The sequence below is a fragment of the Nanorana parkeri genome, unplaced genomic scaffold, assembly GCF_000935625.1.
Source record: "Nanorana parkeri isolate BGI_ZX_2015 unplaced genomic scaffold, ASM93562v1 scaffold1701, whole genome shotgun sequence".
NCBI classification, from domain to species: domain Eukaryota; kingdom Metazoa; phylum Chordata; class Amphibia; order Anura; family Dicroglossidae; genus Nanorana; species Nanorana parkeri.
In genome coordinates this window covers 309,032-315,133 of record NW_017307969.1, presented here as the reverse complement: position 1 = coordinate 315,133, position 6,102 = coordinate 309,032, and positions in this window count along the sequence as shown.

Genomic DNA, 6,102 nt, shown 5'->3' with positions numbered 1-6,102 from the left:
ATATATATCTTATAGCTCGGTTAAAAACTGTTTTCTTTTGTCTTTTGTCTTTCATTTCCATTGTTTTCATTTATGTATTCATCTTTAATCAAATTATTTTTTATCTTCCAAATAGAAGTGCTCTGTATATGATGTCAACAATCAAGACTTAAGAACTAAGCACCACAAAAGTTAATTTACTCTGAAGAGTAAATATACAATACTAGCTCTCTTTAAAGCGAATCTCACTGCCTCTTCATACACAAATGCCTCCTTTTGTGTTTTGTTGACTGAACAATGTCCGAGGATAAGCATGGTAGGGACCAAAATAACTCATTTTGTAAAATGTATAGCTGCACTTTCTAATTCAGACCAGGAATTATAAACAAAGCTTGGAGACAGCTTGTTCCCCTACTCTAAATTCATTCCATGTTGCTATAGCAGTATCCCTGAGAAAATGGCAGTGGTTCTCTTTTCAGACTTGCACTACCACAATAGATCCTTTGTCAGTTGTTAAATTATAGCATTATAATTTAAATTCGAGGGGTTTAATAGTGGATTATTATGACACCTCAACGCATTCCTTATGGTTCTGTTGGTAACTCACTCACTGAACCAGTATGAAAATTAGGTTTCATTTCTATTGCACATGGCTTCATTTTAAAACTTGAAAAACATCAACAGATATTGGACACAAGTATACTATTTCAGAAGAACAGCTGTACAGTGCATTGTGATTTCTTGGTGTTTACATGCCTATCTGTTTTTATGTAGATCCAGTAAACTGAATAATTAAAAGTGCTGAACCATTGGTAAAACAAACAAACTGATTAGCTAAGAAATCTGTGCGTTTGATTGAGAAAAGCATACATGTCTATGACCAGGCAGCCCAAACTATTTTTATTTAAACTTGTCATTGAATAGTTCCCAACTGTCACTCATTTGAAGGGATTCCTTCTGTCCCTCATTCCTACTCAAATGTCTCTCTTCTAGTTCTGGTTGTACAGATCTGTACAGATGTATACTATTTAACTGCCAAAATCGTTTTTAGTGGACTCACTTTTGATCCAACTTTCAAATTATAAAACCAAAGACAAAATGGGAGGGTGCCTCTTACTTTGCTGTGGTATATGCTCAGCTATTCCCATGGGTGAGCATTGCAATATTCTATCTTGTTCAGTCTTTGAGACTCATATATTGCTACTCATAGAGGTGTCCTCCCATTTTTTCTTTGATTTTCATTTTCAGCTAACTCTTCCTATCTGGATTGCTTAGTAGTGGCAGCCCCTCTGTGTATATCTAAGTGAAAAAGCCTGTTAGAGAACAGGACATTTCAAGATGATGGGGTGACAGGCAAGAGACTGCTGTCCTCAAAAAAATATTGCTCTGTATGATATGGGAAGAATCAAAATGAATTAAAATCACCTTCTGACTTTTAATTTGTCTGGTGGTGCGCTTTACTGTATATGTACAAACTTTAATTAATGCATATTCCGGAAACTGGCCATAGCCCTCTACTGTAAATCGACCCTGTTCACAGATCTACAGATACTCTGTGGCCTTCTGTTCTCCTGAAACAAATGGTTCTATTCATATATTCTGTATGCACCTGTTTTGCCAGTCACTCCCTTATTAGTTCCACATGGCAAAAAGCAAATAAAATACATAACAGGTGTTTGTGAACATGGTGGGCAAAATCCATGCGATATCTAAGCTTGTAATCATAAAAGCTTAAACTTGATTTGATGGTTGAGCTATTTCAATCTATTAATGTGGCTTAGATTTTTTTGAGGTTTTTAAAGAGTATTTTCCTAATTAGAAAATTATACGCATGATGTGCATTTTAATAATGTAGATATGATAAATGTACTGTGAGAATTAATATGTCTTGGGTTTTTAGATGAATTATATATTTTTTAACCAAAGCAATTTTTATATTTCTGTTATGGACCTATTGATTCAGCAATAACTTTGTCATTACTCAAAATTACAACGTAATACATTTGTCAAAAAAAGCAGGGGGCTAGAAGGACAGGATGTTCTACATAAGATCTGTGTAATTAAGTTGCATTTTTGTTGGTGTGTGTAGTACATCCAGTTTCCACTACTGGTTAAGGTTCACCACTCCCTAGCTCCTTTTTTGTTGCATTTTCTAGCATTTGAATATTTACTTACAGTTTTATTTTAATAGATTACATTTGTCTAGCAGAGAGTATTCTATACTTAAAGGGGAATGCCAGGATTTTTAAGAGTTGACCTTTGCAGTGGGGCTAACCCTGCATTGCAAGAGTTAACTGCTCATTTTGTCTAGGGAGAACAAAACTATAGAAGATAAACTTTCCTGATCCTCGATCCCACCGGGCGGTTAGAATGGTCCCCTCAGCCTCTTCTCCCCTGGGCTCCGGCAGTCCATGCCCCATTGATGTCCTCACGTCTAAAAGATCTATTAGGCGTAAAGACTCAGAGGGTCATACCACAGCCAGAGCAGAGGGAGAGAGAGGTGAGTGGTCACTGCTTCACGACTGAGGATCCGGTGAGCACATGTGCTCTATTCTCGCCCCTAGAGAAAAATAAGAAGAACTAGCAGTTAAATCCTTGCAGTGTGGCGGTTAGAACCACTGCAAGGGTTCACTTTTCAAAATCCCGGAGTTCGTCTTTAACAATACAAGCTCTGTATACTGTTTCTCTGGTGTCATAGTATTCAGTATGATACAAATGCTCTTTGGGCTCAGTTGCTAAAGGGGCTGCTTAGTAAATAAGCAAGGGTCTCCATGTGTAGTTTCTCCTCTCTTTTTTTTTCCATATTTGTGCATACTTATACACATATCACATCATTAAAAAAATGAAAAAGCCAAGGTCATTTGTGGTATTTGAAATAGAAGACAAATATTTATTATGATGAATTATTATACACTGTAACCATAGGTGCTGTTATGGTTTTTTAAGATTTAGAGTGGCTTACCACAAAACCACTTTGCAGCAAGAATGCAAATAATATAGGGTAAATATTTATAAATATAAACCAAACACTTAAACTGACTCTTTAATAAACCATGTTGGAAATACAAGGGTCAATCAAAAAGTAATGCCTCCATGTCTGTAATTTGAGATCTATTAGATTGACTGTTAATGTTTATGTACCATTTTATAGAGGTGTCCTTACCCTAATAATGTGTGCTTTTATTTTTCAGATTGAGTAATTGAGTAATTAGAACCATGGATCTGCGGCTAAAACAGAAGTTGCTGGCGAACTTGGTTGCGCACCTAAAGAAATGCATAATCGGCTAAAGAATGTTTATGGGGATGCCGTGGTGGAATTTCGGGTTTCTCCTTGAAACTTCTTCACCCAACAACACCCCATGATTCTAATCACTCAATCTGGAAAAAAAAGCATACATTATTAGAGCAAGGACACCTCTATTACATGGTACATGAACATTCACAGTCACTCTAATAGATCTCAAATTACAGACATGGAGGCATTACTTTTTGATAGACCCTCGAATTTGCTGCCATTGAAGGATTGTTGCCTCCTCGCCACTGAATATTGAGTGGCCCTTTAATTGCTCATATGCCAGGATGTATGGTTCATACCACATGGGAGGAAAGGACCCTCAGCAGCCTGAAGAGAGGTGGTCCTTTGGATAGTGCAATGGCTGTGACACACAAAATCTTCTAGCCACAGTGAAGTCAAGGCCTATTTGCAGCTAGTTCTGGAAGTTTAGGGCCATATAAATATTGGAATCAAGTCAAGGTACATGTGAGGCCTGCTTTTAAGTGAAAACATTTTGTTTTAAACAAAACCATTATTGTCAAATTCACTTTAACAGCTGAAGCAAACAACTAACACAACTTGCTAAAGCCTTGGGGGAGTACTTCCCCCAACTCACTCCCTAAATTCTGCTTGATTGAATAGTATCTTATGAATAGGTACATGAAAGTAAAATACTTTTTCACTATGCAGATATAGGCAAAAGAGTTTAAAAAAAAACAAATTTTACTTTCAGATGTGTGTTAAGGTGCTCCAAGGCATCACTTAAATTATATTGCAATATGCAATAATTATGGTTAGTAATTTGGCAGTTCAATCTGCAAATGAGTAATGATGTTTGCTGCCAGTTCTACCATTGCATTTAGCAACATGACATGATATCAGCAAAAAGTTTAAGTAAAAACCTATTCTGATTGAGTCAGATCTCTGTCCATGTGTTCCAATTTGCTCAACCCTTATAATATATATTATAGCATCATTTTAACAGCACGTTTATAGTGCACAGTGGGATTGATTTACTAAAGGAATCAAGACTGTTCACTTTGGAAATTATATGTTAACTTACTTTATTGACTAACGGGAATCTGCATTCACTCAAAAAAAGTCAAGAGTGAGCAAAATCCATTTTTTAAATTTCTCTTGCTCTAATTGGGTATTGAAAGTGAACACTGATCCCTTTAATTGCTCCCCTTAAGTGAACATTCAAACATCTTCCAAAGTTAAAAGGCTCTCTTCCTATAATATATCAACCCTAGTATTACATAACAATCAGTACACTCGTTTTTTGTTACAGGAAGTGTTTAAAGAACCACTAAAAAAGGTGTAAAATCTGAAATAAATTTGCATATGTGCAAATATAATGTGTTTGAAATGCAAATATTACATTTGGAAGTTTATTAATTGATATTTTATTTCATTTATCGCTTATATAAAATCGTTATTTTGGAAATAAAAATGTATTGCAAGGTGAATTCATAACATTTAATTTGCAAAGTATACTGAGCTTTTTTTCCAATACATTGTCTTTCAATACATGGATTATTGGATTTCCAGAACTATTTTGTACTTTTATAGGCACTTTTGAAGAATTTCTATTAACGGGAAAAAAATAAAACACTGTTTTGACTTAAAGTGAATTTTAGGCTCTATTAATTGCCTTCCCTTTTGTAAAATATCCAGCAAATTTAAGCATGTGACTCTTTCCACCTTGATGCTATGCTTTAGTGCTTGGTGCCTCAGAAGCCAATAGCAAAGCCCTTGTGCTTTCACATCAGGGTGGGGAGGGAGTCTTTAGCGTTGTGTAAGCTCTTACCAGAGTGATTTGGAGCTTGTACTGCTCTTTCTCTTTACTTCTATGGGTGAGGGAGGAAGGGGTGGGATGAAAGGAGTCTAGTAGGTTGTTAGCAGTAAGGTGGCGGCTCAAGCGGTTGTAGACCAGGCATTCAAGAAGTTTGGAGGTAAATGGGAGCAAGGAGATGGATCTCAATTTGTTCAGACAGGTGGGCCCCATTGAGGGCTTTTTTAAAATGGGGTTCACCAATGCTTGTTTTAGAGGTATAAGGATGATACCAGTGGAAAGAGAGGTTGAAGATGTGGGTAAAAGCTTGTAGAATAGAGCTAGAGGGTGAACGGAGTAGCTGTGAGGGGATGGGGTCCAAGGGGCAGGTAGTTAGGTGGGTGTTGGATAAAAGATTGCATTATTATTATTAATTATTAATCATTTATTTAATTAAATGTGTATAATGAAATGTACAATGACAGAAAACATAAAGATAAATTCAATAAAACTGAGTAATACAGCTATATCCTGTGTGGGTAAAAATTACATATTTGGTTATTTTTATGTTAAGCCCGAAGCACTACTTCAAAATGTCATAGTATTTAACATATAATGTTACAAACATTTTCCATAAGCAAAACCCAAGAAATTACTAAATTGCAATATTTGTACGATTACACAGTCCCTTCATTAGACCTAATTATTAGTTGTACTTGTGGTGGTTGTAATGCCCATTCCTGTATTCTAGAAAATATGTAGTTCCTGCCGTGAACCCAGCTGCCACCGCAGGATAAATATAAAACCAGTACAGCTAGTACTAAACCAGCAAGACCTGAGTTTATTTCAATCATACATCTCATATTGCTAGCATGCAAATGCTCAAAATGACCTAGTGCCTGTAAAATGGCTACATTACCAACAATGTCACAGACTTTGTGGTTTTCCCAACATGCATGGTACTGTTTTTTGTCTTACCATAAATAGTATAATGTTAGTTGCTGTCTGATACATTTTAGCAGGGGATAACAAGCCAGTGCAAACATGGCAAACGATGAACTGTATATATGTATAT